The 13,322-nt window shown below is 45.4% G+C and overlaps 1 protein-coding gene across 5 annotated transcripts in view; it reads left to right on the forward strand.

Moving 5' to 3' along the window:
• Nucleotides 1-13,322, forward strand: part of USP7 (ubiquitin specific peptidase 7) — a 666,343-nt gene that overhangs the window by 295,908 nt on the left and 357,113 nt on the right. The window lies entirely within an intron of this gene.

The raw sequence follows: 13,322 nt of genomic DNA on the forward strand, positions 1-13,322 counted from the left end.
GCTCTGGCCTCGCTTTCCTACTGTTTATATACTTAAAGAACTTCTTGGGGTTCTTTTTACTCTCCTCCGCTATATGTCTCTCGTGTTCTATTTTAGCCGCCCTGATTTCGTCTTTACAATTCTTATTACACTCTTTGTAGTGCTTAAATGCTGCCAATGACCCCTCAGTCTTGTATTTTTTGAAGGCCTTTTCTTTAGCTCTAATATACATTTTTATGTTGGAGTTTAGCCACCCAGGGTTTAGTTTTGCTCTTTTAAATTTATTTCCCTGTGGAATGCACTGGCCCACCCCCTTGTTAAGTATGCTCTTGAAGCACTCCCATTTTTCCTCCGTGTTCTTTGTTCCCAGGGTTCTATCCCATTTGATATTTTCTAGCAGCGAGCGCAGTTTAGGGAAATTGGCTCTTTTGAAATTCAGTGTCCTTATATTACCCTTGTGTTTCCTATTACTGTAATTAATACTGAAACCAATTGACCTATGGTCACTGTTCCCTAAGTTGTCCCGTATTTCTATATCCGTGAGCAGGTCTGTATTGTTGGTAATCAGTAGGTCAAGTACCGCATTGTTTCTTGTCAGTGCATTCACCATCTAACCCATGAAATTGTCCTGCAAAACATTTAGGAACTGCCGAGCCTTGGCTGAATGCGCGGTTCATTCTGCCCAGTCTATATCTGGATAATTAAAGTCCCCCATTATAATGACATTTCCCATCCTTGCTGCCAATCCTATCTGTAACATGAGGTCCGCCTCACCCTCCTCCCTCTGGTTGGGGGGGCCTATAGCATACGCCCAATATTACCTTCCCCACCGTGCCTTTCCTTTGAAGCTCTACCCATAGGGATTCTGCCTCGTCCATAGCTCCATTATTAATATCATCCCTCATATTTACCTGTATATTGTTCTTAATATACAAACATACCCCTCCCTCTTTTTTACCCTCTCTATCTCTGCGATAAAGGGAATACCCCTGAATGGTCGCCATCCAGTCATGAGAGCTGTCAAACCAAGTCTCAGTTATCCCCACAAAATCTAAGTCCTCCTCAAACATCAGCAGCTCCAGCTCTCCCATCTTGTTGGCCAGGCTTCTGGCATTGGTATACAAGCCTCGTAATTTTGATCGGTTACATTTATCCTCATTTGATGTTTTTAGGCTGCTCTCTTGATTTTTCCTCGTACCCACCCTGGGTATAGGAGCTGCGAACACCCTACCGCTAATGCCCCCATTTCTGCCCTCTGAAACTTGCTTTCCACTGGCTAATTCTACATCTGTACCCTCCCCCCCATTCCCTAGTTTAAAAGCCCCTCTAACTTTTTGGCCATCCTCGCACCCAGTACGGCTGCACCCACCCCATTTAGGTGCAATCCGTCCCTACCAAAGAGCCGGTGACCGACTGAGAAGTCGGCCCAGTTCTCCAGGAACCCGAAACCCTCCTTACTACACCAGCTCCTCAGCCACTCGTTAACTTCCCTAATCTCCCGCTGCCTCTCTGGTGTGGCTCGAGGTACAGGTAGTATTTCGGAAAATACTACCTTGGAGGTCCTAGTCCTCAACTTAGCGCCTAAGTTCCTGAAATCGTTTAGGACTCTCCGTCTTCCTCTGCCTATGTCATTGGTACCCACGTGTACCATGACAGCTGGGTCTTCCCCAGCCCCACCCAATAATCTGTTCACCCGCATACATATTACAAGATGTACACTGAATCGCATCTCCACACCCGCCGGGCTGTGCGACTCAGCGTTGTGCGTCTGACACAGCGCTGAGTCGCACAGCCCGGTCAGACGCACAGCGCTGAGTCGCACAGCCCGGTCAGACACACAGCGCTGAGTCGCACAGCCCGGTCAGACGCACAGCGCTGAGTCGCACAGCCCGGTCAGACGCACAGCGCTGAGTCGCACAGCCCGGTCAGACGCACAGCGCTGAGTCGCACAGCCCGGTCAGACGCACAGCGCTGAGTCGCACAGCCCGGTCAGACGCACAGCGCTGAGTCGCACAGCCCGGTCAGACGCACCTGAATCTGTGGAAAGAACTTATAACTGCTGTTCACAAATGCTCTCCATCCAACCTCACTGAGCTCGAGCTGTTTTGCAAGCAGGAATGGGCAAAAATGTCAGTCTCTCGATGTGCAAAACTGATAGAGACATACCCCAAGCGACTTACAGCTGTAATCGCAGCAAAAGGTGGCGCTACAAAGTATTAACTTAAGGGGGCTGAATAATTTTGCACGCCCAATTTTTCAGTTTTTTATTTGTTAAAAAAGATTGAAATATCCAATAAATTTCTTTCCACTGTATGATTGTGTCCCACTTGTTGATTCTTCACAAAAAATTAGTTTTATATCTGTGTTTGAAGCCTGAAATGTGGCAAAAGGTAGAAAAGTTCAACGGGGCCGAATACTTTCGCAAGGCACTGTATTTAACCGCTTTACCACTAGAGCATTTTGCTGTCTTACGTCTGGGCCACTTTTTGCGATTCGGCGCTGTGCGACTTTAACCACTTCACCACTAGGCCTATTTCGGACACTTTTTGTTTACAAGTTAAAATCAGTATTTTTTCCTAGAAAACTACTTAGAACCCCCAAACATTATATATATTTTTTTAGCAAAGACTCTGGAGAATAAAATGGCGGTCATTGCAATATTTTTTGTCACGCGGTATTTGCGCAGCGGTCTTTAAAACGCCATTTTTTTGGGAAAAATTACATTTCACTGCATTTAAAAAATACTAAACAATAAAGTTAGCCCATTTTTTTGTATATTGTGAAAGATGTCACGCTGAGTAAATAGATACCCAACATGTTACGGTTTAAAATTGCGCCCCCCCGTGGGATGGCGAAAAACTACGGTCAATAGAGATCTCAATAGGCGACGCTTTAAATTTATTTACCGGTTACCAGTTTAGAGTTAGAGTAGCTCTTTTTTTTAAATTATTGCTCATGCTCTGGCGATCGCGGCGATACCTCACATATGTGGTTTGAACAGCGATTTCATTCGCGGCTCGACTTCCGTATACGTTTTTTTTTGTGCGTGAGCTAACGGTGACCGGGGCGGCTAAATTTTTTTTTTTCCCATTTATTTTATTTATTTTTTTAACTTTATTACAGTTTTTAAAAAAAAAATAAAAATCTGATCACTTTTATTGCTGTCACAAGCAATGTAAACATCCCTTGTGACAGCAATATGCGGTGACAGGTACACTTTATGGAGGGATCGAGGGTCTAAAAGACCCTAGACCCCTCCACTACACTTCCCTGTATGCAAAATGCCGAAAACGGCGTTTTTGCATACAGCCGTTTTTCAAATTTGCCGCCGTTTTGCAGCACACTAACCTGGAAGTGACGTCATGGACGCCGCCTCCGGGTTACGTCATCGGAGACCCGATCGATGCCGTTTCCGGCATTCATCGGGACTCCATCCAGCCGGCGTACGCGCCGGCTGGGTGCTCGGGGCTTCCGGTGGGACGGGAGCCCCGGTAAAAGCCGCGGAAGGCGGCGGGAGGGGGGGACGTCCCCGCCCCCCCCCCCCCCGGGTAACGATCGAGCGGCTCCCGAGCCGCATCGATCGGTACAGACGGAAATCCGACCGTCTGCTTTAAACCACGGTACCGGGATGATGCCTCTAGGTAGAGGCATCATCCTGGTATACCCCCGCAAAGTTTAGGACGTCATATGACGTCCACCCAGGGGGAAGTGGTTAACTGACAATTGCGCGGTCATGCAACGCTGTACCCATAAAAAATTTACGTCCTTTTTTCCCCACAAACAGAGCTTTCTTTTGGTGGTATTTGATCACCTGTGCGATTTTTACTTTTTGCGCTATAAACAAAAAAAGAGCGGTTATTTTTTAAAAAAATAACAATATTTTTAACATTTTTTTTTATATGAAATTCCCCCCAAAAAAGATGTAAAAAAGTTTTTTTTTTTTTTTAATTTTTGGCCAATTTGTTTTCTGCTACCCATGTTTGGTAAAAAAAATCGCAATAAGCGTATTTTGATTGGTTTGCGCAAAAGTTTTTGCGTTTACTAACTTTGGGAAAGATTTCTGTCATTTTTGATGTTTTTTTTTTTAACGCGTAATGGCGGCGATCTGCGTTTTTTTTTTTTTTGCGTGACTGCGACATTGCGGCGGACAGATCGGACCCTTGACTGACATTTTTGACACTTTTGGGGGTACCAGTGACATTACTGCAGTAATCAGTGCTATATATATGCACTGTTACTGTAAAAATGACACTGGCAGGGAAGGGGTTAATTTTATTGGAGAGGGAGGGGTTAATGTATGCCTGGTGCTTACTAACGTGTGGGGGGGGGGGGGGGTGTTGACTGTGTGAGCCAGGGACAGATCGGATGTCCAGCTATGCTGAACACTCCGATCTGTCACTCCGTCACTTAGGAGATCCGCCCGCTCTGTTTACACAGGCGGGCGGATCTCCAAACTGCTGCTCCTCCCCTGGCTCGACTCCCGCAGTGAATGAAGACAGCGGGAGCACGCCTCCGGCGGCGCGCGAGCGCTGCCTACAGGGGGAGGAGTCTGACGACGTAGGTCTACGTCGTCAGACGATAACGAGCCACTTTGCCGCAGTAGTACTACGGTACTCAGCGGTTAAGGGGGTCTCTGCAGACCGCTGCGATCGGCAGTGGGAACCGCGATTGGCGCTGCTTAAAGTAACAGAACCCCGATTTTCTCTTACTTTGAATATGGAATTCCATGCTGTAATTCCACCTTCAGACCCACTATGTGCAAATGCCGGACAGTCCGGATCACAGTCGATGGCCACGATTTTAGCAGCTCTGGAAAGCATGACAACAAAAGTCGATTTTGTCATGAAAAAGGTTAATAGCCGAAAACGGCCACTGCCTTCTCCATCTTTGGTGGAGTCCTCTGCTTCAGAGGCTGAAGTGGTCACCACGGACACCCCCCTACCTGAGGGGTCGCTGTCCTTGCAGCCAGATGGTGAAGAGGACCTGTAGTTTTCAACTGCAGTGCGGGAACATGCTTTGGTGGTAGCCCTGAATATTTCAGTGAGGGAAACTTTAAAATTGGCTGAGCCCACGCCAGCAGGGACACGGGTGGCCTTTGGCTCCCGCAAGACCCAAAAGTCTGGCAAGGTTTTTCCCTGTCCCGAGACTTATGATATTGTGAATGACCAATGGCAGCACGTTAAGCGTGTTCTAGTTGTGCCAAAACGCTTTAAATGCTGGTATCCTTTTGCTGATATGGTCTGCAACCCTTGGACGGTGCCACCTAAGGTGGACCACCCTGTTTCCAGGTTGAATAAATCTACTGTTTTGCCTGTGGTAGATTCCCCATTTTTTACGGATCTGGTGGTCAGGCGGGTGGAATCCCTTTACAGCCATCTTCACGTGTTGGCGGGTTCCATTTTGAAACCGGTCTTTTTGTCGGTTTTGGTTTTAGACAGTTACGGAAGATATTCTGAAAGGGAACTTGGACCCTGACGTAGTTCCCCCTGAATTGATGGAACTTGTGGAGCAGATGGCCCAGGCCCTTGTTTTCCTGTGTGATGCTCTCTTGGTGGCCAGAGTTTCGGCTGTGGCGATTGCCCCAGGGCTCATGGTTTGCTGAAGAGCTGGTCAGCTGACCAAGCATCCAAGAAAGCCATGACGGATCTCCCTTTTTGGGAGATCGTTTGGCGTCTTAATGGATGAGTTGATCAAGGGTCTGACTGGCGGGAAGAGTACTCTCTTCTTCCTTAATCCTCCAAAAGTAAAACACCCCGTGCTAAGTGGGGTCCTTCCTTTACTGCTAATAAACAGTTTTTTCGTGCCCCTGGGACGCAAGAAAAAGGCAAGTCGTTCAGAGCCCCTGGTTGGTCTAAGAAGCATTGGGGCAGGTCCAAGACCAGTCAGTCCGGTGCTGCTGTCAAGTCTTGTTCAGCATGAAGGGGCGCCCTCACCAGTTTCTGGGGATGGGGGAGGTCTGCGCTTCTTTCAGGAACTCTGGACTTCCTTCATTCAGGACAAATGAGTTCAGACTGATTTGTTCCGGGTACAAAAATCGAATTTTGGTCCCAGCCGGGGACAGGTTTTTTCAGTCAAATCTTCACCTGCCTCTAGAGCGTTAAAAAGATCTTCGGGTTTCTGTTCAGACCTGTTCACGGTGCCCAGAAAGGAGGGCAAGGTGCGTCCAATCCAGGATCTCAAGGCTCTGAACCGCTTTGTGACAGTGCAGAAATTTTGAATGGAGTCTATTCGATCGGTGGTGGCATCCTTGAATCAGGGATTTTCTGGCCTCCATCGATATTACGGATGCGTATCTCCACGTCCCCATAGGGACATCAGCGATTCCTCCGCTTTGCGGTGGCAGAGGAGCATTTTCAATTTGAGGCCTAACTCTTTGGTCTCGCCTCCGCTCCGAGTTTTTACCAAGGTCCTGGCCCCTGTGCTGGCCTTGTTAAGTCAGAGAGGAATCTCAATTTTTGGATATCTGGATTATTCTCCTGTTGCAAGCAGACTCTCATTTGGATCTTTTGGACAACATCTCAGTTGTCCAACAGACAACAGTTCGAACCCTTCAAGAATTCGGGTGGACGATCGATTTAAAGAAATCTGCTTGCTCTATCGCCATCCGTATGGTTCACTCATCTGGGGCTGACTCTCGACTCTGCTCATGCGAGGATCTTTCTCCCCTTGGAAAAACTTCAGAAGTTTCAAAGGGTGATAAGGTTGCTGATGGAAGCAGATCAGTACTCCCTGCTGGCCTGCATGAGGGCCCTGGGTCTGATGGTCTCGACCTTCGAAGCGGTCCTGTTTGCTCAGTCTCATTCCAGGCCTCTGCAGAAAGAGATTCTGGCAAAATGGAACAGGGATCGGACCCTCAGTCAATGAACCAGAAGATTGTTTGTTTGGATCACCAGGATAGAGATGACTCAGTCTCCTGCCTTGTGTCAGGGCATGTCCTTCCTGCTGCTGTTGTGAACGGTGGTCACCACTGATTCCAGCCTGTCAGGCTGGGGTGGAGTGCTGGGGAAACTCTGTGCCCAGGGGACTTTGGCGTCAGAAGAGTTCTCCTTGCCGATAAACATTCTAGAACTAAGAGCGATCAAGCTTTGCCTGTTCCACTACACGAGCCGGCTACGCAGTTCTCCGGTTCGGATAAAGTCGGACAATGCCCCTGCTGTGGTTTATTTCATTCATCAAGGGAGCACCAAGAGTGTCCTGGCGGCCAAGGAGGTGGCCGAGTTTCTGGTTTCGATGGAAGCCAATGATCCAGCTCTTTCCGCAGTCCACATCCTAGGTGTGGAGAATTGGCAAGTGGATTACCTGGGTCATCAGGTGTTGGATCAAGGGGAATGGACCCTACATCCGGAGGTGTTTCACCTCTTGTGTGTCCGGTGGAGGACTCTGGAGGGGGATCTGTTTGCGTCTCGCCTCAACAGAAAAGTCCAGAGGTTTGTGGCCAGGTCTCGGGATCCTCTGGCTGACGCTAGACGCTCTGGTGGCTCCTTTGAGCCAGTATCGGCTGATTTCATGCCTTCCCTCCCCTCGTACTCCTTCCGAGGTGTCTTTGCTGGGTGGCGGTGGATGGCATTCTGGTGGCACCAGACTGGCCTCGGTGGTCCTGGTTGACCTGGTAAAATTGGTCGTAGATCCTCTTTTCTGGGGGAAGATCTGCTGTCTCAGGGACTGATCTTGCATCCTGCTTTACGGTCGCTGGCTTTAACGGTTTGACTGTTGAAAGCAGGGTGTTGAGGGATGGAGGCATTTCTGACTCTGTGATTCGTACCCTGTTGAAGGCCAGGAAGTCTACCTCTAGGAAGATCTGTCATTGTACGTAGAAATCGTACATTTCATGGTGTAAATTGCTGCAGCTGCACCCTCGCTTATTTTCTATAGGGTTTTGGCCTTTTTACAAAAAGGTGTTGAGCAGCACCAGGCATTGGGCATGATCAAGGTCAGGTGTCAGCCTTGGCTATTTACTTCCAACGTCCGTTGGCTACTAATTGCTTGATTCTCAATTTTATTCAGAGGCGCGTCATCTCGCGCCTCCGAGGAGATCTCCGTTAACTCCGTGGTATCTCAATCTGTTTTTGTCTGTTCTAAAAAAGCCTCCTTTTGACAATAATAGGGAGATTTCTCTGCTTTCTTTGTCGCAGAAGTTGCCATCCTTGTGACTATTACTTCTGCTCGCAGAGTATCTGAGTTAGTGGTGCTGTCCTGTCGTTAACCTTATTGGTGGTCCACAGGGATGAAGTGGTTCTCCAACCTAATCTGTCTTTTCTCCCTAAGGTGTTGGATTTTCATTCTAATGAAGACATCGTGTTGCCTTCCTTATAGCCGAAGCATCCCAAAGAATTTGCCTTGCATTCCTTGGATGTGGTTCAGGCAATAAGCGTTTGACGGTTACTGAGTCCTTAGAAATTTGGACTCTTTTTGTCCTTGTGGACGGTCATCACAAAGGTTTGACTGCATCTGCTGCGTCCATTTCAAGGTGGTTCAGGCAGACGGTTGTTCAGGCTTATTCACTTAAGAGTCAGGTTCCTCCTTCACAGGGCCTTCCCTGTGAAGGCGTATTCTACTAGAGCGCTGAGTGCCTCTTGGGCTTTTCGCCATCAAGCCTCTGTTATACAAGTTTGTAAGGCAGTGACACCTTTACAAAATTCTACAAGGTGGATTGGTTTTCATCTTTGGATGCCTCTTTTTGACCGCAAGATTTTGCAGGCTGCTGTTTCATAAGAGAATGTTTTTGTTTCTCTTAGGGGTATTCTACCTGGATAAGCTCCTGTGTTGGTTGAGCTTCATGTTACCCAGTACGCTAAGTTTAGCCTTTGGAGTTTACGTTACTTTCTGGTTGTGTTCTTCCAACCCCTCATGCTTACTCTGCTTTGGGACATCCCTTTCAGCTAATGAAGATTGAGGCTGTGTCAGTCAATGGACGTTGGAGAACAAGATTTTTGTAAGATCGGAGAAAGATTTTACGTTAAGTCCATTGACAAACGCAGCACCCGCCCCTCTGATATGCAGATGGTTTTTTCATCAGTGCTTACAACTTAGCTGGTTTGCTGAGCAGAGTGTGTGTGGGTTATGCCTGTGGGGACGGCCCCATGGGCGTGTACATTTACATTTTTTTCTGTCTAGACTACTTCTGCAGGAGGAGCATAACCCTTTCAGCTAATGAAGATGGAGCCTGCGTCTGTCAAAGGACTTTTGAGAAAAAGATTTTTACTGTAAGATCTTACAAAAATCTTGTTTTTTCATTTTTGAAGTTTCACTCTCAAGCATCAGCACTTTCTGGCTTTTGTAGTCTTGCACAAAGACTTTTTTGCACTGGACTTTCACACATTTAATTTTTATATCTTTGAGGTTTTGGGATTTTTGCTTAAGCTTGAATATTCTAATTGGTGATTTTATATATTTATCTTCATATGAATTGTGATTGTGTATATCTGTGTGTGGCATTTTCTCACCTTATTTGCACTTACTAATGTTTCACATTTAACATTGATGTTTGATATTGATATTTTTAAGTAGCGCTGCACTTCTCTTTACTATTGATCTTAGATGTGCAGTGGAAGCATTTATAGTGATAGCAGTCGCTTGATTTCATTTAACACTCAATATTCAATTCTTGCACTTTCATTCGCACTAGCACATTATTTTTTTATTCTTTTGATTTTAAATGGTGTTGTCACGGCATAATAATTTCAGTTTATATATCCACTGTGTTGCGCTGATTTTACTCTCATATCTAGTAGACCAGATGATTACATGTCCTTTAATCTCTTTGTAAAAGATTCTTGGCTTTTTAGCTCTGCAAACTTCTAGAAAAAGTTGATCAAGTCCCATTTTGAGAATTAAATTTGGAGTTGAGAATTGGGAGCTTTGTACATTGTGTCCTGAATACACATTCTTTTACATAATGTTAATTAACCAGTAGAATATCATGGTAGAACAGATTTAAGTGAAATAGTCACTTTACTTTGAGGGACACAGGAAGTCTTTCAGCTCTGGTTATACTGCCACCTACAGAAGTAGACAGTATAATACCCCACTCTGAGTCCTCCGTTGTTTTTTTTCTTTTTCTTTGCTATTGTCTGAAAGTGATGGACCTCTTCTCCTTCATGGACAAATCGGCTTCACTAGTCATTTTTTTGTTGTTACAACTCTTTATTCAATCCTCACTGACTTCTAATAATAACACAGAAGCCGTGTATCTGGATTGGTACAACCTCGGTAAAACCTTGGGAACTGTATCAAGACTCATGCAGTGGAAATGGCCTGTAATGTTGCTTTTGTCACTAGACCCTTTGTGGGGTGCTCAGCTTTGCCCTTGGTGCAACGCGTTGACTTAACCGTAGGGTGCAGGTGAACAGTCGTCCTGCAAAGGGAATAAGTGACATGGCATCCCTTGAACTAGAGCAGTACCCTGGTTTAACACTGGTGTTGGTATCCAATTCTAGAACTTTCAGACATGTATCAAGCAGCCAACTTGACAAACGCAACATTTTCTACATCTCACAACACAATTACAGCTTCAGTACATCAATCTTTGTCCTGGGGTCAGAAACACCTGCCTTTTTCTACTCCTATTTCTCAACCAGATTCCGACCTGGATACGCCAGTCCTGGACTATGCAGAATCCTAAAAGGAAATGATATTGAGGCAGTGTGGGAGAAAGCCATGGACGACTGCTCTCCCTGCCATGCTGTCATATTAAAGAGGGGAGCGTTGCACAACATATTTGCTAATGTTGAAGAGCTAATTTCATCTGTCAACAAAAGCCTTGGCATTCTGCATCCTGACTTTTTAAATCTTACCATGTTCCATTGGACACAGAGTCCAACAAAAATTCAGACAATTCCCCTGTTCATGAACAGATGGAACATGCAGTATATGACAGTTGGGTCACTACCAAAGCGGTTATCACACTTCCCATAAATCTTTGCTGAACTCGATCCAGTGGGAAAAGGTTGCAAAACTGTTAATCCTGTGGTTGTTCCTCCTATCACTATCCTAAACACAAATGTACCTACTGAAGATGTTCCTTCTATCAAAGATGCTTAGAATTAAGTCCTGTATTACGATATGTGTAAGGCTGAGTTCTTCTGCTGATGTTCTCACACTGAGTAGTCTAGAAGCTGTATTCCATGATCTCACACCCATTAAGTGAGTCATGCTGTCATTTCTTTGCAGTACCACTTGGTGGGTTGTGATTTGCTGAAAGTCCATTTATTTGTGACTGTTAACTTCTCTTCATGTGCTCTAAAAAATACAGTAAGCACTATACTATTCTTTTATGTCTTTATTCACATAAGGAATATATAGCTGCAGCCTCTGTCTTAAGTGTTGAACCAGGGGAGAGAATATATTGCTAGTATAAACAGTTATGGGAAACAAGCCTCTGAGACCGCATTATCCAAGAAGTCATTTTATTAGGTAGAGCAGACCAGTGTGTCACAGGGTGGATATTCTTACACTTGATCAGAGTGATCTCAAATGAAAAGTGCTTTGGATTCACTTGGGAACGCATTGTTATTAATGGACTTCCACTTTTTAAATCTGGATCTAGGGTAATATCACTCTTGTTGGGACACTTTTATAGATCGCTTTTAATATATATTTTTTTTTTTGCAAATGTTAAAATTTTTGTCATTTATATCTACACAAATTGATTAGTTATTGACACATGTAGATCTGATTTAGGCATTGGAAATGTGTGTGTTTACATGATTGAGATTTTTCTAAGCTTGTGTTCACATATTTGACACTGAATGTGTTTAAAGCAGTATTAAACCCAAAACCGAAAATGTGATGAATTGCAGCTTACCAGTGATGGTGGTCTCTCCATTTGTTTACTTTTTTAGGCTTTTTATCTTCTTTTTTCACCTAGTAATTTGACGAGCAACACACATTTTGCATTATTGCCCCCATTTTGGAAAAAGGAGCACAGGGGACACATTTGGACAGCAGCATTGTCTGTCTGGAGATGTATTAGCAGTTTTAAATATACAAACTGAAGCTGAACTCCAGCTCAACTTTATAAGTAGTTAAAGAAAACCATTTTTTCTCTATCGGTCATTGACAGACGCAGCTCCATATTCCTCTTAACCATTGGGTTATGCTGCCCCCTACAGGAGTAGGATACTAGGCAGGAAAAAACTTTACCATGTCTATGGGGCAGTCCATGAAGGCATACACCACTCACTCTGCTATAGGATTCAGTTTTTCTGCCTAGTTTAGGAGTAGGACCTTGTTCCCGGATGGGACTTCGCTCTCAGCTTGTTTTAATTTTTTAGCTTATGTTCCTGAGAGGACTGCAGTTAACAGCCCCACTGGGTTTTAGACTGGATATCCTAGATCCCTAAGGTCTCCCAGGTCGCATAAGACATGGTTCGGCTTGAGTTGCAGCGTGCCCCTTGGCCGTCAATACTCCCACCCGGAGTGGCGCCCACCCAATTGTCGGTGTGGTGAGTAGTGTCCCCCCCATAGTTCTTGTGGTCTCGGTGTGGAAGTAGGCCCTTCCTTCGGATGGTCGGAACCCCAGGTTCCCTTCCATTTCCCCCAGCCACAGTCACGGTAGACCGAAATGAGGTGCCTGACCAAGCTGACCACCGGATGCCTCTCACGGCCGGTGTAGGCCAGAAAGGGTCATTTCCTACTGACTGTGATGTCTGTTGTACCGAAATTGTATTTTGGCAGCGCTTAGGCTTTATAGTTTGCTTTGCAAAAATGTCTCCATGCACTACATACCGTTGCTCCAAAAATTTTGTGTTTGGACTTTTGTTAAACAGTTTACAATGTAATTCTAGAATTATAGCCAAAGCTGTGGATCACAGGAATGCAGATCGTTTTGTATTCCTGTGACCCATTTTCAGCAGACAGCGGTGTGAAGTCTGCTGATGTTACAGAGCCGGTTCAGGCTCAGGCTAGATCGCTTTAATGAAGTAGAGATCCACCCACATGCCTTGACCGACACCATGCTCAGCCTCTAAAAGCCTGAGCCAACCGCTCCCTCCACAGTCTTAGTGCTCCAGTTGGGGGGAAATCAGAGCAGAGAGCTGCTTACAGTCAGCAGCTCTCTGCTCAGGGAGCTGTGAGAACTAAACGATCGGCGGTGTTAGATTGTTCGATTCTCGGTGTTAGAGCAGACTGGTGGACCGATGCTGCATCTAACTAGGTAAGTAGCATTCTTAAAAAAAAAAAAAAAAACTGATGCCCAAACTTTTCAATTTAGTTTTAGCAGATTGACATCTCCAGAATGGCGGGTTTTTATTGGTCCTTAATTTTAAAAACTAAATTTTTCTTTACACTGTTTATTAATCAGGATAGTATACTGATTCCTGTGAAATTCTGTTTTAGCTCGCAGT

Source organism: Pelophylax lessonae, assembly GCF_965119305.1.
Source record: "Pelophylax lessonae genome assembly, chromosome: 6".
In the NCBI taxonomy this organism is placed as follows: Eukaryota; Metazoa; Chordata; class Amphibia; order Anura; family Ranidae; genus Pelophylax; species Pelophylax lessonae.